Source organism: Aythya ferina (assembly GCF_964211825.1).
Source record: "Aythya ferina genome assembly, chromosome: 4".
Lineage (NCBI taxonomy): Eukaryota > Metazoa > Chordata > Aves > Anseriformes > Anatidae > Aythya > Aythya ferina.
The window spans coordinates 7063929-7086165 of record NC_140300.1 but is presented as its reverse complement, the minus strand read 5'-3'; the positions used below and the strand labels follow the sequence as shown (position 1 = coordinate 7086165).

General features: G+C 40.7%; 1 protein-coding gene and 1 long non-coding RNA gene across 9 annotated transcripts in view; both read left to right on the top strand.

Moving 5' to 3' along the window:
• Positions 1-22237, top strand: part of CTBP1 (C-terminal binding protein 1) — a 228920-nt gene that overhangs the window by 120832 nt on the left and 85851 nt on the right. The gene's annotated exons all lie outside the window — the stretch shown is intronic.
• On the top strand, positions 16597-17725 carry LOC311435841. The gene is made up of 2 exons (XR_014692437.1): positions 16597-16743; positions 17233-17725. It is a non-coding gene; the product is annotated as an uncharacterized lncRNA (long non-coding RNA).

The following is a 22237-nucleotide window of genomic DNA, read 5'->3' as shown; positions in this document are numbered from 1 at the left end:
AAATCAGTAAGAGCCTGCTTTTCTAAACGCAACACATGTATTTGATCTTGGTCGTAAGAACAGCTTTATGCATATGTGGAATTGTGTGCAGTTACAGGGATTTTCCGTTTTTATAGGTGAGTCTTCTCCAGTCAACTGTTCAAAGAGAAATGGTGGATCAGAAAAAAAAGGAGGAAAGCTGCTCAGATTGGTCGTTGCCAACCAAAAGGCAGGAACTTGAAGCGCCCCCAATTTCTAATACAGGATATTTACAGAACGAGGCAATTTGAGTTTTCTTTAAGCTTTGTGTTTTCAACATTTTTTAAAAAATGTTTTCAAAAGCCCTGTGGTAAAGTCAAAGCAGACTAGCGTAGAATTAACAAATACGTCTCGAGCACGCCTGCAGGGCTCTGGGTATACATATAAAGTAGTAATCCTGTCTGAAGTGATTTCTTCTGGGTTGCTTAGAAAGTCTTTTGACGACTTTGTGTGTTTAAAAGCATTTATTGTTGTGGTCAGAATAAATGCTGTTTTTCTCATGATTTCCACTGGGAAAAGAATCTGTGGTATTCTGCCATTTCTGGTGTCTCGCGAAGTCACAAGCAATTAGTACTGGAGCCCAGGAGGAGGACTGGTGCGTCGTGACTTTACTTTGTTTCCCCCAAAATAAGCGTTGGATTTCAGTGCTGCAAAAATTAATTTCAAATTGTTTTGTATTCTAAGCAAGCTCATTCCCTCATTCTTATTGCTTTAAGATGGTCACATTGCACAGTTGCGCTCTGGTTTTAAATGAGCGTGCAAGTATTTGCAGGGAACAGGGAAAAGTCTTTATTCGTAGAACTGGCTTGCCACTAATTAATAGTAAAGACTCTATATGCATTACTCTTCATTTAAGCTAATTGCTGCCTCACTGACTTCTCAAGACAGACACCTGTAATACCATAACCTGAAACTCTGGAGGAGTGTTTTACCTACGTGTGTAAATAAAAGCCCTGAATAATTAGCAAGCAGGGCTCATACAGTATTTTATTCAAAAGATGTGGAGAGTCCTGTGAACATTTTCTGATTATCTGGGACCAGGGCTGAAGGGAATGAGACCATAAATGCACGAGTTAACTTTTTCTGAGGATGGGTTTGAAGCAATGTGAGGATTGGGGTGGGACTTGGTTCTGAAACACATTTTTAAGGCTTGCGTCCTGCTTTCCCCAGCCGTGCTAACTGTCACTACATGGAATTGCTGGGAGGAGCCCAGACCCTCTGCTGCCTGTGACTGTAAAGGAAAGATGAAAATGCACTTTGCTTTTTCTAATTTTTACACACTTTACAGCAAGTGCTGTGAGCACCTGTAGCTATGTGAGGAGGTGCTGTCGTAACACTCTGCTGGATTGAGCCTGTTCTCTTTCTTAACAGAAGGAGGTAGATGGGGAAGCTAATTCTGCTGTCGTGCTGGTGCATCCCTGTTCTGTTATCTCGCTAAACAACCCAATTTGGGCTGTTAGTCAATATCCCATTCTGGAACACTGTTCTGTTTTTAATGTTCTTGCCTGACCTAAAATAAATAATGTGGGAGCCGTCAGAGTGTAACATTAGGCACATTATATTAAAAAAAATGTGGAATAAAATTGTATTAAGGTCAGGTAATATTTTTCTCTGCAGCGGCTTTTAAAAAATAACGTTAAAGGGTTTTTGCCCATTTAGAAATCACACTAAACTGACAAGAGATACACAATTTTGATTTCATCTACTGTTATTTACCTGCCATATAGGTAGATATATGGTGCGTATACATACTTACAGACTTACAGTTTACAACGTTTAATAGTGTTTTTTAAAAATACTGAATGTTTATTTTCTTTTGGAAAAAAATAAGTAATGTTATTTCTGTTCTTTATATATTGTTTGGCAACTTCCTTATCGTGAACTGCTCCTGTTGCGCTGTGAGAGTACTATTGCCACTGAGAAAGGCATCAGCTCTTGTGGTCTGAACACTGAATTGAGACCTTCCTCCTTTTGCAGTAGTTGAACATAAAAATGTTACAAATGACAGCACTGTGTCAAATCAAAGTAAGGAGTAACTCAGCCCCTTGGCTCTGGGAGGGTCAGATACCGAAAGAAGAATATCTGACCAGAGCAGGCTTGGAGTGATGGATTCCACAGGTGCAAAATTTCAAGGAGAACTAGGTTGGGAGTAATTGAGCATGATACCACAAAACTTTCACTGTCATAGTTAAGATCCTATTGCAAAATGTATTTTAAACTGGCATTGTGCACTTTGTTCGTATATTTTTTCTTTCTGCTTACTATGAAGAAGAAAATCTGAGCATAATTGGAAAATTCTCACTCTCATGCACATGAATTTTCAACCTGTACCAACATTTATCTAGTCAGATTTATATAAAAGCTTTCAACAGTTGCAGAATTCAGCTGTAGCACTCCACTCGGAGGCCAAAATCCCCTAGTTTCTAACTATGGATGTGTTTAACTTGGAAGTGCCAGAAAGTTATCATCATGGCAGTGGATTTATTCCTTTCTTTTCTCCAAAGTGAGTTGTATTTAAACAATGCAGACCTTTCCACAATGTGTCTTAACCTACTTGAACCTTTGTCAGAGGTTCTCTGTGGCAAGACTGTATCCGTATCCCTGCTCACCAGGGCTGTACATCATTCCCTTACTGTGCTGACCACATACTTATCCTTTTGCTGAAAGCACAGCGATGCAGTGCATGTGCACATCATACCTTATCCTTTAAGCGTGGACCATTGTATTGAGTGACAGCTCTAAAATGATTAAGTTGTTTCAACGCTGGCAGTGCTGTGGAAGAAGATGTTTAAGAGTGGGTAGCATCTAGAAGTTTTTTGAAGGGGTACCTATGGTGTTGCTGTAGCTGGTGGGTGGATTACAGTGCTCTTTGGATCCCATCCAGTCCAAATTTTTGACTCTGTGATGAAATATAATTCCCTTTGGGGAGTAAGAAAAATGTTTTGAAAAAGATCCTTTTCCCTAATAGAGTTTGATTTATTAACTCAGGGCCTGTATCCACATAAGTCTATACACGGATAATTTATTTGTATACAGATTTAGTAAGATTTGTAAGGTGTAAGGAACTCCTGCTTCTCATATTTCATCATACTATTAAGAAATAAAAGTAATTTGAATTCTGAAAACTCTTCATACTTGTAATAAGATTTACCTGTATCTTGAACTTGTAAGTGACAAAATAGGCTTTTAGGCTTACTGTATGTAGGGGAGAAATGATCCAAAAACCTAAAATAAACTCACTAAGTAGAAGACTCAACACCTAGATATCCATCTGTAAATACAGAGACAACACATGGATAAAAGTTCATGAGGTAGACATGTATAAATATTTTTATTATTTTTATCTGCATTTTTAGTACTATTGTGATTATGTTCGCTGTAGAATACATTGACTGCTGTTGCAGAGCCAGCAGATGGAGCAAAAGAGCGTGATAAATAGTTGGATAAATGTGTACAGAAGCCACTCATGCTGAGCTTGGGGAGGGGATGTGATTTCAGCCTTTTTTTGCTCGATATTTGATATGTTTCTCCATCTCTCAAATCTAACTCCCGTTCCTCCTTGTAGTGGCGTGCCTGATTTGCTCTAGCTTTCTGCCACTTCACCCTGAAAAAACAGGCTGATTGCAGTTCTTTACACAGACAGACTGGATTTCTTGCCAGTCCACTTCTGGAGAGAAAAGTGCTCTTGGGAGAGAACAGATTCAGTTCTCTCTTCTAGAAGAGTTTGGCTCTCAGATAATCTGGAGTGTGAATCGTGTCCTGCAGATGCTGCCATTGATGAATTCAGCACAGCATCTTTAGACTTTATTTATTTATATATATATGTGCTGCAAGAAGACTTGCAGCTGTAGGGTCCACACAAGCTCCTAAGTTGAGCTCCAAATCCTTGTTCATGGGTACTATTGCACTACATGAGGAATGAATCGTGGTAAAGCCAGACTTTTTTTTTTTTTTTTTTCCTCCTTTCTTCCTTGTTGCCTTCAGAAACGGATCTGGGAAATACCATGATCTGTGGGCTCTTTAAAAAAATACCCTGCTGTTGTTGCTTGATGGTCATGAGGCTGTTTCCAGCGGTGCCTTGGGATTTGGAATGGTAGCATGGAGGAGCTATTATTTCTATTTATATTTCTGCTAATTTCTCTTTGAATTTTGTTTCCTTTTCGCATGGAATTGAGTTGTGTGCATCACTTGATACCAACGCAGCAGTCTCCCTCCCTATCTAAAATAAAAAAAATAATTTCTCAAGTTACACTTGGGTTTTGTGAAAAATACGTTTTGCTGTCTTAGCAGAGTGCAGCAGCAGTCCCCTATGACAGCAGCAGTGCTACAGAGGTGCAAAATCCCGGTGCATAAGGATGAGGGCATCCCACCTTCCCAGTAAACATCTTGTTGCATCCTCTTCAGTGAGACACGGTGGCTGCTCCTTTGTAATGTATAATAATGGTTGCATACTACTTATTCTGTCCTACCTGACAAAATGTCCAGCATAGAGCTAGACATACACATGATATGATGAGTGTATGGCTGACAGGTCAGGCTTGAAGAGTTATAGTAAATGGGGTTACATCAGGCTGGTGGCCAGTCACTAGTGGGGCTCCCCAGGGCTCCATTTTAGGGCCAGTTCTCTTCAGTGTTTTGTAAGTGATCTGGATGCAGGGCTCATCTCATTTGCAAACTTAATTAGTACGTATACTAACTTAAGAGGAGCTGTTGGCTTCCTTGAGGGAGGAGGGGCCTTGCAAAGAGATCTTGACAAATTAGAGGGCTGGGCAATAAGCAACTGTTTGAAGTTCAAGAAGTTCTGTACCTGGGATGGGGCAACCCTGGCTGTACATGCAGACTGGGGGACAAGAGGCTGCAGAGCAGCCCAGCAGAAAGGAATCTGAGGTTTTGGTCAACAACAAGCTGAATATAAGCCAGCAGTGTGCCCTGGCAGCTGGGAGGACCAACTGTACCCTGTGGTGCATCAGGCTCAGCATGGCTAGCTGGGCGAGGAAAGGGACTGTCCTGCTCTGCTCTGCGCTGGGGCAACCTCACCTCAAGCACTGGGTGCAGTTTTGGGGAATGCAATATAAGAAGGACATAAAACCTTTAGAGAGTGTCCGAAGGAGGTGTACAAAGATGGTGAAGTGTCTAAAGGGCAAGACTTGTGAGGAGTGGCTGAGGTCCCTGGGTTTGTTCAGCCCAGAGCAGAACAGGCTGAGGGGAGGCCTCATGGCGGCCTGCAGCTCCCTCACGAGGGGAGTGGAGGGGCAGGCGCTGAGCTCTGCTCTCTGGGGACAGCGACAGGACCCGAGGGAACGGCATGGAGCTGGGACAGGGGAGGGTCAGGCTGGGGGTTAGGGAAAGGGTCTGCACCCAGAGGTGGTTGGGGACTTTCTCAGGAAAGTGGTCACAGCACTGAGCCTGCCAGAGTTGAAGAAACATTTGGACAACGCTCTTAGACATATGGGCTGATTGTTGGGTGGTCCAGTGTGGTGCCAGGAGCAGGACTCAGTGATACTTGTGGGTTCCTTCCAACTCAGGATATTCCATGATTCATATGAGGATCTCCCACAATGCTTGCATTTCTTTCTGATATCACTGTGTAATATTTGTATGGCATTTAGCAGTACCCTGTGAGCTAAAGAGGTAACTGTGAACACCTGCTTTTACAGATGAAGCAGACTGATTTAGTCACTTTTTACAGGGAGCAGAAGGCAGTTTGTGTCATCGTTGCTGGTAGACCTCATACTGATACCAGCAATAAAACCGATGTGAGGAAATAACAGCTGAAAAAGGTGTTAACTTCTGACTGTGTCAAACCCTGAGTGAAAAATGCACTGCCTTCTATTTCTGCAGAAGGTGGTTACTAACACAGCTGCACAGCGAGAGCAGCAGGTCATGAGGCTTCATCTGCTATATGTTGTCTTTTGGAGAATATTGGGGCAAGCAGCTGCGAGCTGAAGGCTGAAAGTGCTTAATGGTGGTATGGGCCCCCGTACTGAGGGAGGGGAGATTTCTGGCCATGCCGATGGCTGTCTGCACCGTGTTGTGCTCTTGCTGTGCATGTAGGCATGGATGCTCTGCCGTTGCTGGTCCTGAGGATGGGCTAGCAGTTTCAAATGGGAAATCTCTGAAAGTTTAAGGAAGTAACTTAGCGATGCCAGTTGGGCTCAGGTGTTGGAAGACTTGATTTTGGAGCATTGGAATTATCTGGAGGTCAGAGTTACAAAGGTTGTTCGTGTCTCGCATCCTATACCACAGTGGAGTTGGAGGTGTGCTGGCCTGACAGAGGTAGAAAGAAGTCTCTAGAAGGACAGTAGGAATAAGCAGTGGCCTCCAAGAAAAACATAAGTATTTTGGTTAGGAAACAATGAGCAAGAAAAGAAGTTATGTCTTAGAGGTGGAGTGATGGAGAGAGAATAACTGGAAGTCAAGCTGACTTACTCTTGCAAAGAAAAATTAAATTATAGCTAGAGGTTATTCAGCTACGGAAATAAAATTAGGAAAGTAGAAGTGGGACTGCCTTAATTCTGGATAAGGGTAAAAGATTAAATGTAATTGGTTATACCCAGGTTATCCCTTTCTTTTCTCAAAAGAAAGTTTACTAAAACTAAGTAACTGATACTTATACTCAGCCAGTTAGTAACCTCAGCCGTGTACTCAGTAATGAGCATCGCTTCAGGGAATTGGTGAAACTGGAGAAGATGAGAATTACTTACAGAATGGAGAATATGATGGAGGGCTTCATGTAAAGAAAAGACAGGCAGAGAGGGGATTGTTTGTGATGTGTGGTCTTAGAACTGGTCTTGGGAGGTATTGTATTTAATATTTCTATTAGTGATCATGCAGGAGGATTGTTCTAATGAAATATGCTGAGAATGGGAATTAGGACAGAATTATCAATATATAGAATTATCAATATGTCCTCTGCTGGGAGGAGGACGTTTGTGGAGATGGCTATAATATGAGCAGTATGAAATTTCATGCCATGAAGTGCAAGGATAATGCACTAAGAGACTACTAATAAAATGGATATATATAATTTTTTTTTAAACTATGAGCTTCTGAAGTCAATATTATTCCGTTTTTTGAAATGCCAAAGGAAGAAGAAAATGCTGTTTGCATCGGATGATTGCAGGTTAACTACTAGCCCCTAGTGAAATACATTCATGAAGAAGGTCAAGTATGATGCACCGTGTAAGAAACTTGCACGAGAGAGAGGGAAATAGTAATGGTACTGAATAAGCCTTCTGTCTTTTCTGAGAGACTGTTACTCTTGTCATCATTTGCAAGTGAAGGCTTCATACTGGGATCGAGCACAGAAGATGCGTTAATATGATTGAGGAGACCATGAACACGAGTGTCCTGAGAAGGTCAGAGGCAGCGCGTAGCATAGCAAACTGCTGCCTATAGGAGTATTGGAGAGCTGAAGAAGTGGTGAGAGGAGTCATTTTATCTGAATGCCAGCACTCACTGGCACAAAATATAAGTTGATGCAAACTGACAATTACTACTTTTAGGCTTGACATTGTAAGGCTTCTGACTGGGAGTGATGGCTGTGATGGACACAGTGGGTCTGGACACCCATCTGGCTTAAAGGAGAGCATGATCCCCTTTTAAAAGGGCTTATGTGAAGGAAGTGTGAAGTATAAGAAGTATATGAATGACATTGTAACTTGGATGGAGTTAATATAAACCTTCATGTATTTATCCCATTTCTGGAATTCGCTGAAGTGGCTGGCACAAATGGAGAATAAAAACAAACAGCATTTCAGGGGTCAGCCATCCATTGCTAACTGTAAGTATGGTAATGTGACATTATAAAGTAGTCATACATTTTGCAAAGGAATTGTACTTTCATGCTTCTTTGAGCAAAGTTTCAGGTTGGCTTTGCCTTTAGGATATGTATTTATATGGTGTTTTTTTAGTTCTAAACAAAATAGCAAAAAGCATCACTGTATTAGGGCATGTCCATGCAGCTGTGCAAAAAGAGATAATGGCGTATTCAGCTTTTGGCTAAGATTCAGTACTTTTCATCTGTCGTCAGAGGGTGAAGCAGTAATGCAGAGCAATGCTGGGGAAGTATTATTCTGCTACAGTGACAGCACCATTAAAATCGATAGAATTTTGTTGTTGTTGTTGTTTATAATCTCCTTTATAGCAAAAGAATTAACGTGCTGTTTAGTCGTATGAAAGTAGGAAATTATCTCTTTGTGTGCGCGTTTGTGGTGTGTTTGGTTTTAGAAGCCTTTGCCTGTCTTTTAAGGAACCCTATATCCTGCCCAGGGCTCTAAGGTCTTAAAAACATCAATATTAAGTTAAAAATCTATCCACTTTTTTTCAGGAAGGATAGATGTTTTGACATTATAAATCCCTTAAACACACTCGTTATAAAGATTACATTGACCACTGAGCTCTGCGGTATGCATAGTGAATGTAACATTAAAACCCGCGGTGATAAAATGTCCATGAGCAGAATGATGACCAGGTACAGCTGCTGCAGGGCTCCTTACCACCTCGTCTGCAACTCATCTATCTTTCACAACTTTATTACTGGAATTTAAAAACTGTTTCGTAGCTGAAAGTTTGCAGAAAGGATTTTTCACAATTTTTTTTCTCCCTTTTCCTGAAGGAAACCTTTTTTTTTTTTTTTTTTTTAAGCTCTAACCTTAGATAGATATACATTTCATTATTATTGGCCTATATTTTACCTCCTGAGAGCCTATTTATGGAAATAATTTGTATGTATTTAATATCATATATTAGTTTACTAAAGAAACTCATTTTATTTAAACCAGTCTTTAGTAAAACCAGGGAGCGTTAGATACTTATTTTCAAAGGCTGGGTTTAATTAGCTTTCCTGAGATTACAGGGGAAATCTGTGGCATAAAAGAGAATTGCCAACTTCTTATCTTTTCCACAAGGTTATAAAAATATTTTGTTACAGTTCTTCAAACACAGGTCTGTACCGAAGGAAGACAATGCTGCGTTTATTACCAAAGTAATTCAGGCTGTTGAACTGAGGTTTCCAAAGGTGAAAGGTGGATACATTAACCCACTGATCTGCGAGGGTATGACAGTTTGTGAAAAATGTTATGTATCGTTCTCCTTCAAATAGTGTGGCAAAGAGCATGATAAAATGGACTGGAAACAAATGCAAATGTTAGCCGAGCCTGTTGTAGCAGAAAGTGTGTTTTTTATATGTCACGAGGCACACAAAGGCTCAGTTGTGTTTTTTTTGGTGTTGGGGTGAGGTTTTCTGAAGAAATCCTGGGGGTCTGAGCCATCAGTTATCCAAACCTGCCTCAGTTGCTCAGGCTTTAATTTCAGGAGAATTTTTCAGTGGAAGGCAACAGACGTATGAAGAATGGTTCATTGATCGAAAAGTTTTTGAATGGCCGTTCTGTTTGCTTTTCAGCATTTCCCCAAACTCATTTATTTAATTGTAAAATAAATGCTCTCTGTAAAATGAACTTGCTGTTCCTAGGGGGTGGTGTGCTTGCATGCTGCAGCTGAAAGCTGCTCTGTGCAACTGAGCCCTCATGTGGGATGTGCTCTTCTGCTGGATGTTGGTGTTATTTTCACCGTCCATAACCTCTGTAACCCCTGCTGTATTTTGAGTCTCCTTTAATCTCCCATCCTTCAGACGCCCTGAATCTAAGGCCAAAGCATCCATCCTTCACATAGCTCTTCTGGGGGATGGATGTAACATAAGAGCTTGCTGCATGCAAACTTCTGAAACTCCGCAGTTTTTGCACATAAATGTTGTGAGTAATTTCTGAGAGATGCCTATCAAAGTATTCATCAAAGAGATTCATCAAAGTACTTTTTTCCATAATTTCTGGCTCCATATTATTTTCCTTGTTTTCCCTGTAATGCTTGGGTATATGAGATATTTACTAGGTCATTATGTAGGGGACGTTGCCATTTAGAAGTCACCTCTGTGATAGCCCTGGAAAAACGAGGAAAGTGAGGAGAAAATTAGTTCTGGTGGAGAGAGACAGGTCCTCATTTTTCTGATCCTGTAACAGTTGTAAAACTTCAGCATTTCTTCCTCCTTCCTAGCAAAGGAAGTTCTTCCACTCTTATTTCTCAAGTGCTTCAAAACATTTCATTTATTTATTTTAACCTGGTGGCACTGGTGGGAAGAGGAAAGGAGCATCTCTGCAGCCAAGGTTTCAGCACACATTTTGGTGCTCATGGAAAGGAGTTTCAGGCTTTTTCTCCTGCTTCCTTGTGGAGATGTAGGATCTCATCTGTGGTACCAACAGCCCATAATTTCTCTTCCTCTCTCTAGCTGGGTGCATTCCTCTGTCAGTACCCGATGACCACTGCTCTTTCCAGAGCTGCTGTAGCTCTTGGTGAACAAGGTCAAGGTTCTCAAGAAATCAGGCTTTCACGTATTGCACAGTCTTTTTCCTACTTTTATCTTCATGGACAGACTTTGAAGCTAGCTCATGAGTCAAAGTTTTTAATTACCACGCTTCATTAGTAAAATAAGATTCATTTTCCTAGACCAATGCTGCTAAATGCAAAGATGTATTTGCTTGTAAAGATGTTAAAATATGACATTTTTGATTTACAAGGGAAAGGAAGCAATACAATTAGCTCCTCAAGCTCTGAAGTGGAGGCAGGAAACAGCAGACGAAGATCTGTTTAATTTGGTAATCACGAAAGAATCTTCTGGGTCATAATAATATATTAAAAAAAAAAAAAAAGATGCTTGCTTTGTTCTTTGAGGGATGTGCTTGAAACAAGAGATGCGACTTGTTTAGGGCTGGCACTTCAAAACACACACCCAACAACACAAACAACATGCTAACAACAACAACAAAACAAAAATTGAAAAAAGAAAAATCCCTTCTGGTGCATCTTCCCCATTTCTGGAATCTCAAAAGAGAGAGCAATTTAGATTTAGATGTTGGGTCAATTCTTTATTTAGAGAATAACCAGAAAGGCAGATTTGCACAAGAAAAGAAAATTTTCCCTTGTGTTTACCAGTTCTTCATCTAGCATCATCTCAGGGCCACAGACAAGATTCCTAGAGCTGATAGAAATGGGATATTCTCTCCTGTTGCTGAATATTTTTCTTCTGCCCTTCCAAATCCACATTCAGCACTCATACACAAGAAGAAATTAGATCATTTTTAGCTTCCTAAATGTGCAAGAAGTGCTTTTGGGATGTAATGTCCGTCCCCTTTACAGCCTTTATTGTTTGCCTGGGGAAAATACCAGCTGGTGCATGATCAAGTAGTATTCTAAGACATGGGGATGGTGGTGGTTGTAGTTGTTTTTAAATGAAACACGGGACTTAAAAGCGATACTTGATCTTCTGAATGCCTGTTCCCATATCTGCTCTACCTGTAGGAAGCAGAGTTTCCTGTCGTTTCTCCTAAAGGACAACTCTAAAATGCAGGTATCTGCCAATTCATCTGTCAGCAGCACAGCACCAAATACCATCAGCGGCCCTGGTCACGGTAGATTCTGTAGTGGCTGAAAAAAAAAAGATCCAAATGTGGGTTGGTATAAATGCATATTTACTAAGGGACAGAAAATTTTGAGCTGGTTACTACTTGCTCCTACCGTTAAAAGCTGTGATGCAAAGTCTTGGAAGGGACTGGACTGAAAGTGTAACCACGTCAGGGATGTCCACTAAATAACTGAATAATTCAGCAGTGCATGCAAATTTTAGCTAAACCCCTCAGGTTTCCTGGTATGAGGAGGGTTGACAATGTGAGGCAGAAATAAATATATTTTGTCCTGACTTGCAAAAACTTGCTTTTCAGACATCAGGTGCTCGGACAGCTTCCAGAGCCAGGATGTGGGCTAGATGGGCCAATTTTCAGCTGATAAATCTTACAATTCTGTTTTTACTGAGTCTTCAGAATTTTAATGATTTGGTATCTGCAGGCTTCAGCGTATAGTTCAGGGACTGGAATGCTGCCTAATTTATGCTGTCTGAAAAAATGGTTTCAACTTCATAACAATAATTCAACTCAACGTGAGCTGGGAAAGTCGACAAGAGCACAGGGAGTGGAGCTTGTAAGGGTGCTGCTGAGGGACTGATTTCCACGAAGCCAGAAGAAGAAAAAAGAAATCTCTCAATATAGGGTTCAACATAAGTAGTGGAGACAATGATTTAAGAAGTTTGAGATGGAGGTGTTCAGTTTGGTATACCTAAATGTGGAGCTTTCAGCCATATGTATGTGATTAATAGTCATTTTAATGATGTAGTTTATAAATTGCCCTTCCTTCATCTTTTTTTTTTTTTTTTTTTAATTTGGTTGTCAATTTTGTTTTTGGGCAGGAAGGACGTGAGAGGTGGAAGATTGGAAGAAGAGGTGGTTGAGTATGACTTAGTGAAAAGTTAGACTTTTTTCTTTATAGGAAAGTGTAAGTTTCTTAATACAAAAAAAAAAAAAAGCTATTTTTTTCCAATTCAGATATTACTTAAAAACAAATGTTAGGGTTGTTTTTTCTAGTTAAAAAAGCAGTTGATGTTTTCATTGATTAAAATACTTATAGGAAGTTTGTATTTGTCAGATATTTAAATAATTACCTTTTGGTACCTTAAATAATGATTTTCAGTTTAAGATGGTGGTGCAGAGAAATACATAGTTATGTCTTCTTCTTGTTTTAATATAAATGGTGTAAAACTGTTATCCCTCAAAAAGCATAGTTTGTCCCCTAAGCAGACTGTATATACGTATTTATCTTGATTTTATTTTTTTATGTAATAGAACAACATTGTCATGTCTTTAAAACAACATTGTCATGAAGACATGAACCATTGTTGCGATAAATGAGTACTTCGTTTCCAATCATTAAGGCTGGAGGACAATACACAACAAACATTTGTACAGTGAAAATGAATGCATTGCTATCTCAGGGTTAGAAATTTTTTGTAGCGATGTCAGCGCATAGCTGAAAATCCATTAGGTTTATGGTACGTAGTGCCCGTCTATCTGCTGGGTTTGACAAGGAGAACACTTTAGAGCGTGATCAATCCTACACCTACCAATGTTCCTGGTGCTTCTGGTTCAGCTGTGCTGATACATATACTCTAGAGTTACAGCCAAGGATGGAATTTAGGAGGGCTTTTTGTATAAGAGGTCATCAACTCCATTAGGAGTGTCTGGGTGCACAACACAAACTACAGTTAGGAAGTCTGTAGATTTGTCATCTGAAGGTTTGGAAAATCAGCTAGATGAAACGCCGGGTCGTCAGGTTTGTGAGCTGAGCATCTTCATCAGGGACACAACTGCTGAGATCAGACCCTTGCAGACTTAGGCTTGCCCTTTCTTTGGAGGGATCTGGCCACCTCTTGGTGCCTACAAGGGGTATATTTGATGTGCTCTTTGCAAATGTCAGTGGAATTGGAGTGAAGTGGAAGTGGCCCTTCATCTCGTTCAGCCTGGAGGTCTCTCATCAAGTGAGTTTCTCCCCCAAAATGCCCATTTCTCTCTGCAGATAGCCTAACACGGCGAGCCCATCTGTAGATGAGCACCAGCCTCTGTGCTCACAATTAGTGACCGTGGCTGAAAATCACACCTGATGCCCGTAGGGTAGATGTGTGTACTGCATCCCCACAGACGTGTGTGTAAAGAAAAAGAGTGTTTATGTGCACACACAGAGATGCATTTATTTTACCATTCTAATACTTTATTGAATTTAAATTAAAACAGATCTTCTACAACTTGAACTTTTAACGGACTAGTTATTGTCGCTCTGCTGTAATTGCACTTTAATGTCATTTGAATAACAATCGGAAAGGGGCAAACAAAATTTATGTGCAATTAAACAGCTGCAGCTGCACCAAACACAAGTGTGTGAAAGTTTCCAAATAGGAACTTTAATTTGGCAGTGATTTTGGCAAAATAATTGTCCTTTTAGTACGGCTCAACATCTGTGTGTAGTTTAAAAGTTTTGTTACCTCTCAGATAATTAGCTGCTGAGCTTTCATTGTGTTTTAATGTGGTAAAAGACCCCAGCATAAAATATTCCAACTTTAAAAATAGCAAACTGTGCTGTACTCTTGTTAAATTTATGTGCATTTCCACAGTTATCCATCGCTAGCGGGTATGAAAATATCTGAGCTGTGTTCCCTATAAAGAGCATTTCGAGGAGTAGTGTACCAGCAAATACTTGGGGGAAAGCGATGCACGCAGACACGCTTCCCACACTTGGCTAGGAAAAATGTGTTGTTATTTTGAATTGTCGTTGAATCGAAGGGCAAAGTTTTACTTGGAAAAAATACGGAGAGGTTCTCCGGGGATGGATCCTTTCTGCTTAATAAAAGCCGTGCCGAGTTTGGGGTGTGTGGCTTTGCGAGTCCCACGTGTGCAGCAGCCCCTCTTAAAAGCCTTAATTTCTCAGCCCCAAATGCTGACTTTTAATCTGCCATTTTTATGGAGACCCTTTACAAGCCTCAGTGAATACACCGCTGGGCAGGGCTCTTGCTCCATCAAATCCTTCGGCGTTAAAAGCAGGGGGCAATTTAATGGATCTGGTGGGAGATCAGCTTAAAACAGATGAAATAAATGAGTTATGCAGCATGTGGTAGACCTCCAGATCTCCCTGCTGTGGGAGGTTGAAAAGGCGGATCATGCCCAGCCGATGGACTAAAATAGGGACTGGACGAGCTCTTGGATATCAGGTACATGGCACTAAAAGGAATCCCCAGGGATGTGTCCTCAAACGCCAGATGTGTAGGTGCTGGGACTGCATCTGTAGGTGATGGACTGCATCATCTCAGAACTTCAACCTCTGAAACATTTTCTTTGAACCAACTTGGATTTTAAAAGTCTTGCTGTGAAACCACCTGTCACACGAACATTGCATTTTTAGGGTTTTTCCATCCTGCGCTGATCCTTCTCGGAGGTGGGCAGTCTTCCCCTAATGCCCTCCTGGCTCTGGGGTTGCAGGGCGAGGAGGCGAGGCCCTACAAGATGAATGGGCTCAGGTCAAAATGAACAAAAACCTCTCTCAGGGTTAAAAACCACCTTTCAACCATCCTTACCTCCAGCTGTTGTGACGTGTTAAATCTTTTTGAATACTCAGTAAGTCAAATAAGAAGCCATGCAATCTACACAGACATCTTCAGGCAGACCTTCCTTCTCTTTGCGTACTGTGACAGAGCCAGAAAATGTTGGAAGGGAGCAGTTTTTGTTTTTATAGGCGTGTTACTGCCAGGTAGAGAGATTGTTGTCTTGTGCTGTGGTTCTTTCCCTGTTTTAAGCTCAAGAGCAGAAAATTAAAGTCAGCCTTTTGGGTTATATGATTTTTATCTGCTTACAGTTCTGCTCCAGAAAATTGTTTTAAGCTCAATTAATTTTGCCATTATTTAACCTCTTGTTCATATGGGTAATAATAAAAAGAAAAAAAAAATACAGACTCTTGTGGAAGGCTTGTAAGAGGCAAATAATTCAACTTTTAAAATGAGTTGTAACTTGATTTCTTGGCCTCAGATGTGCTCCATCTGTGCAATTAAAGCACCTCCCAGTCTGTCCTCCAGATTCCCAGATAAAGCTTAAACTTTTTATTTTTCTAAATTTCTGGCCTAACTATACATATTTTCAGCACTAACCACTTCTTGCTAGTCCAAGATAATTTATCCTCACTGAAATAGTGCCCTTAAAAAATGCGCTGCTTGAAGAATCTGGCTAACTTTTTAGGGTCTAACTGCAGTAAATGCATCCTGCTGTTCCTCCTGGTGCTTTTGCAGTATTATTTGGTAATAGGAGAGCTTGGTTTCCTCCCCTTTCTTCTTTTGCCTCAGAAAACAGAGTGTAAATGATGACTGAAGATCTACGGCAGGGCTTGAAGTCAAGGCAGATCCAACTCGGAGGGGACATGGAGCTCCGGGCTGCTCTTGCACGAGCTGGATGAGCAGAAATGATCTCCGCTGCCATCAGTAAACCCCGCTGGCTCTGCTTCGGACAGCCCCAAGCAGCGAATTACTGCATGATTAGAAAAGCATTGTGGATGCTCAGAGCTTTCTGACCATGGCCAAAGACAGGATGGTGAGCCAGCAGCATCTTTGGTCTGAGCCAGGCCAGCAGTTCCTTTGTTTTTAGGGAGTGTAGGTGTCAGACACCTGTAGGGAGCGAGGATTCCCAGGAGAAAAGTGTTCAATGCAGGACAAGAAGCACAAGTGCAAAACGTTTTGGAGTATGCAGTTATGCCGTTGGGCTTTTAACAAATAATTTATCTTCCCCTTAGATGCTTTCACAACTTTAATTTCTGCACTTAATCACTTGATACTTAATAAGCTTAATTTTCATGTATTTAGTTATATTTGCCATTTAGATGTGCAGAGCTGCAGTTTCTCAAAATTACGTAGGAAGTTCATTTTCAACATGTTTGTTCCTTGAAAGGCTGAAATGTACAACTCTATATGCATGTGACAGAGTCATTTCATCAGTCTGTCAACAACAAAGATAGGTTTAGAATGGATTTATTGTGTGGCTTGAGTCGTTTTGGACAAGAGTCCCGGAGATTTTTATTTGATGTATCTTTAATTTAAAAAATGTCTTGGATTAAATAGGAGAAGTTATTATATATTAATACATTTTTAAAGTATTACACCACCCTTAAATCATATTCTTTCTCACACATTATATAGACTTTGTAATACCAGAAGTGAAAAACAGCTTATAGACTTGAGCAGCAAAGATTGCCAGCATTTATCTGGATATGACAGAAAGAAAATTAATTGAAGGCAAGGAAAAAAAAATGACGGTACGTGGCGATATTTTTTACCATACTTGAAGTCAGGAAGATTTTCTTCATTTGGAGCTGGAAGCGTAATGTGTTCTTGTTTTCTCCTCAGCTATAGGAGGGGCTGATGTACTTAGGGCTTCCTAATGCAGCTCGGCAGAGCCATTATCGGTTTCCATCAGCTGAAGTGTGCTCTCACAAATTACCAAAGGGGAACCAGAAGCTTTGGGCTTCTGAGGCGTAGCTCCGCTGCTCTTTGTTGTTACGGCGCTAAGTAGGCAGTGGCACTGACATCTTGGGGTCGGGTTTTGATGGAGTTTGTGCATAAAAGACGCTTCCTAAATCTTTAATGTGCATCGTTACGTGCTGCCATCCGTTTCTGTTTGCTTTGGTCAGGCTCCTGATAAATTCGTGTTTAGTAAAACAAAGGGCATTACTTCTCCTGTTTCTCTTTTTTACCGATGTAAATTATATTTTAGCAACTTAATTTTGCACTTTCTCCCTCCCCAGATATACACAGGCCTAGAAACTAACAGAGGGCAGCGTATTACACTTTCTGTTTGCCAACTGCAGGAGCGAGGCTGAATTTCTGCAGTGGTTTTTGGTCACGTACCTGAGGTGCTCATCCCTTGCAACCCAGCTCAACGGGCTTCTTGCGCAATTGCTCTTCCATAGCCTCCCCTTCTCAAGCTGGCATTGGGAACATCAGTGCCAGAACCAGCACCGAGGTTGCTGTGGTTTGTAAAAGGGCTATCTAGAACTAACTCTCAGGAAAATAAACCAAAACTGCCTGAAGTGGGAGAACTTTGAAGTTTTTCATTGCACTGTTTTGTCTCCACCTGGTGTGGTTGACAATGACATTGCAATGGCCTCTGTCGATTATTGTGCAAGTGGTGCCAGAGGTGATTAAAGGGCTATGGGTAAGAAATGCAAGAGAAATGGTATTGCTATTTGGTTTACAGATGAGTGGGGAAAGGCACAAAGAAAAAAAAAAAAAGAAAAATAGTCTTGTTATTGGTTTCTAAAAGCATGTTGGATGGTTGGGTCCTTTCATTTTACGTAAAGGGAACCTCTTGCCTTTTACTGAGATTAATTTTTTCTTCACGCTGTTTATATTTGTGGAAGCAGCAGTGAAGGAGGAGGAATTCTGTGCTCCCAGGGGATGCCAGGTAGGGCCATCCGTGGGTACCAGCCAAGGGCTCAAGTTCCTAACCAGGCTGGCGTAGGAAACTGCCTGACTTCGTATTGCACAGCTGGCTGGTGATGAATTCGGTGAGGTCAGCAAAGTCCCGTCAGCCACCCGGGCCTCCTCCATCTGCCTTATCTGCCTCATCTCGAGTCCTCGTGCGGAGCTCACACCATGGGGCCGTGATTTCATCTGGCGGCTTCACAATGTTACTGGAATAAAAGGATAACAATAGGTTGCTTGGAAATGTTTTAAGATGTCCTATTGCTCATCTGGTTGATTTTCCAGCAATAAACGAGGGCTTCCAAGTTAATTTTGGCATCCGTTGCAATAAAAGTGCCTTCCGCTATATGTGGGAGCTTCAGGTGTCTTAAATGTAGAAATAGTGTGTTTTGTATGTATATATTTACGTGTGTGTCAGTCTTCCAAAAACCTGCAAACACACATTTTGATTGGATGAGCTCAGGCTCAGAAATGGAATCACCCCATTTGTGTGCATATGAGACATGAAGTATTTGGGAAATGTAAAAATGATGCATCTCAGATGGAGCCTACTCAGCTTCGCTGCCTTTCCAACTGCATGCAAGTCTTTAGTTCACTGGTAATTTTTTTCTCTTCTAGCAATCTAATGGTTGAGTTTTGCATACATTCGCTGCAAGAAATCACTGAATTAGTAATGTGACTTTTCAAATATATTTTATTATTTTATAGACAACATGTATTCTTTTAAGACAATACTGAGTTACTTATGGTTGTACAGTTGTAAATCTTGTAACTGTACTGTCACCGGTACAAAAACATTCTGTAAAACTTAGGTAAAACTAGTATAAAAATGTAAAAATGGTGTAAAGCTGGTTTGGGATGAACTACCTACTAATGTTACCTCACTCTAAACAGGACCAACACCAGGACTCAGGAGTAATGATAATGAATTTATTTGCAAATACAGTTAATGTCTTTGTGCATGGTTATAGTGGCTGTAGCATATAAATTAGCTGTTTTTCATATTAAATGAATAAAATAGGATAGCATCAACTTTTAAGGGAATTCCTTCTTACCAAGAAAATTAAAATAAAAGAGGATAAAAGAGGAATAGCAGCAATAATTTGTTTTTACTGTATTTTCCCCTACATCAAATAAAGCAGGAGTGCCAGGACATTTATCTCATTTGCCAGGATGTCCAAATTGTTTGTCATCACCCCTCAAAAAGAACAGTCTGTCCCCTGTGTTAGACTCAGCTGGTCAGAAGAAAGCCTTCGTGTTACAGACAGATAGTACAGAGAGGGTGGCAACTGCACAAGTGAAACAAAAATCTGCAGAAACTTGTTATTTGTAAGTACACCTTGGGATTCGTCCTGAAGGTCATCTGGTTTCTTGCAGTTGCTGAACTCAACAAAGAAAAACTAAATGGATTTTGTTTATTCCACTTGCATCAGACAGTACCTAAAGCGCCAATTTCCAGTCTTTCTTTTGTTCTCGCAACAGAAAGAAAGATGATTCCAGCTGCTTGGTCAGTACTGAAATACAGGGGGGAAAATAAAGAAACAAAGGAAAATGAAGGGGTGTCTGGAAGAACAACCAGCTCTCCCTCCCCAGACCTGCTTGTGCTGTGGCAAAGAAGCCTAACAACCCTGTTCGTGGGAAAGGGCCCACAAAGCACCCGAGTAACTGTGCTTTCATGGAAAGGACCATTTGAAAAGGCTGCCTTGCCACATTTTTATTTGGAGAGCTGGGCACAGAGTGAGGCTGGGATGCCCTGCAGGGCCAGCGGCTTTCAGAGGGCTGCCGCTGCTTGGAAAGCCCCCGGAACAGATGTGGAAAGAGATGGGCCAAATTATTCACTGGTTGCTCTCTGAAGGGTTTACGGGTCTTCCATGATTTGATGGCCAAGCATTTGGTTTCTGTACTCTCGGCAAAGCCAACTCAAGTCTGGTCTCGTCGCTGAGCTCGGTGCTCCCAGTTGGGCAGCTCTGGTGGGGACGTGATGGTTGGGGAGCCTCACGACTCACACCGGGTTTTGCTTCTCCTACCTCTTGCAGATGCGAGAAACAAAAATTCACGGCAAAACCACTCTGCACCTGTAGAACTCTTCCATCTGGCAAAGAAACCAGGATTGTCTTTTCATCATTGGACTTATTTTTTTTTTTTCACATAAAGACATGTTGTGTCAAATTAGTCAGAAGTTTGGAATATGTACAAACCGCAGTGACTGTATTTTATTTTTGTATATAACATGGAAAACCTCCATTTTTTTATAATTTAATCACATGCATATTCAATATTTATTTTTTAATTTCTAATAAGTATTTTAAAATACCTAAGTTATTCACATTCTGTTGATGCTGTTTCTCCCATCTGTTTCTATTCTTTTTTTAATTTTCTGACCTTCATCTTTTTCATTTAGTACAGTAAATTTTCTCTCTGATGCCAAGTGCTACTTTTCTTGAAATCCTTTTTGTACCGTTTCTTGATTTTTTTTCTTTTAATTGATGAACCATGTAGGCCATTAGAAGAAAGAAAACTGTAACTAGTACAAGTAGCATTAAAGACATCATCAGGTGAAACAGGTAGACATCTGGTGGTTTGGGTAAGGTGTGTAATGTGGAATTCTCTCCAATTCTTATTCCTTTCTAGGAAAAAGTACTGACATCTGTATGTCCTGGTGCTGCTTCCAGTTTAACTCTACCATTTAAGTATCACTCAGTGTTCCTCAGTCTTACTGCGTGCCGACGTTGCAAATGGAAATAATATTTTTGTGCCTTGCATGCTTCTCATGCTCTCTGGTCTGGGAAAAACTGGCATTCTGGCCTGGAAAGATCCAGGCTTTGAATGTTTTACATATGTATTAAAATATTTCTTTGTATCTTTTGACAGATTATTTGCATTTTGATTTTTCACCTAGGTTTTGCATTGCATCAGCACAAGTAGTTCTGCACCAAAACCCCTTTGTTACAGAGCATATTCCGCTTCTTACAGCAGAAGCTAATAAGAAATGTGTTGAAAGATCTGTTGAATTGTATTTCTTCAAATGACACAGCGCTAATCATCAGTAAGACTTGGGAAGGCAGAAATGCAGTATTTGTTTTGCAAACACTGTTTTCTTCCTTTTGTGTGCGCTGTCAGCTCAGCTTCTTGATCTTCCCTTGGTTAAGCCGAGGAAGGAAACGAAGATTGAAGTGGCGATTACAGGCACATCGCCTCTTGCAAATGTCTTTAGTAAATAATTTAGCAAAAGAATTACTTCCCTGCATTTGACTAGAGCACGACTTAGTAAGATTGACTATATTTTAATCATCACATTTGTGCTTTCAGTTATTAGAAGTATTTTGTTACATGGCTATAAAGGCTTGCAATTAAAACGTAATGCTTCTGTCTCATACAAGAATGATAAACTCCTATTTAAACATTTCAGGAGATGGCCAATCTGCATCCGTTGAATTGGTGTTTTGTTACCCAAACACCCATTTTGGTTTTCAATGCATCTCATGCACAAATATACGCATATATATATATTTTTTTGTAGCCCTCTATTTCCCTTCATCTGCTGTATGGACTTAGATACTGGATGTGGCATGTTGTCTTCCAGTCCAGTATTTTATTTTCAGTAGGGCTTTTATTTTACAGGAGAGCTGCCTCTTCCCACGAGAGATTTTTGAGATACCACTTGGCCCTTGCTGTTCTATGTTTATTTCATACCTGCAGCATGAGAAACGCTTTGGGGCTTTATTTTCCTTTATTCTTAGATTATAAAGCCTTTAGGGATCCTCTTCTTTTGCCCTTGCTTTTGGGAACGCTATATTCTATGTCATTCTGTGCCTTATGCCGTATTGTAGTAATAATTCACTATGTAAGTAATTGTTCCATTCCTGGTTATACCTTCTACGTAGCTCACTCCCACTTTAATTCCCCTTTTAGCTGCAAACCTGCCAGGTACTCAACAGAGAGCAAATATTTACTTCCTGGAGATTTTCTTTAATCAAATGACACAGCTGTATTACCCTTCCCTTTGGCTGGAACATGAACTGGCTATTCACAGGGAGAAATTTCCTCCTTGAGAAGCAGACAGATAATTCAAGTAAATTCGATAACCTCAGGGTATATTGTTTTCGTACCGGTCTGCGCTGACGTTAAATCTGTTCATCTTTGCAACCCTTGGTGTCAAAATATTTGTGATGTTAAGGCAGAATTTACTGAAAGTCCCATTGCCAAGTGTGTATTATAAACGGGAGGATGGAAACGTAGGTGGTTGTTTTCCAGGAGATGCCAACTTCGGTTACGCGGGCTGAACGGCGGCGGTACGTAACACGGCACGTCCCGAGGAGGTGGTTT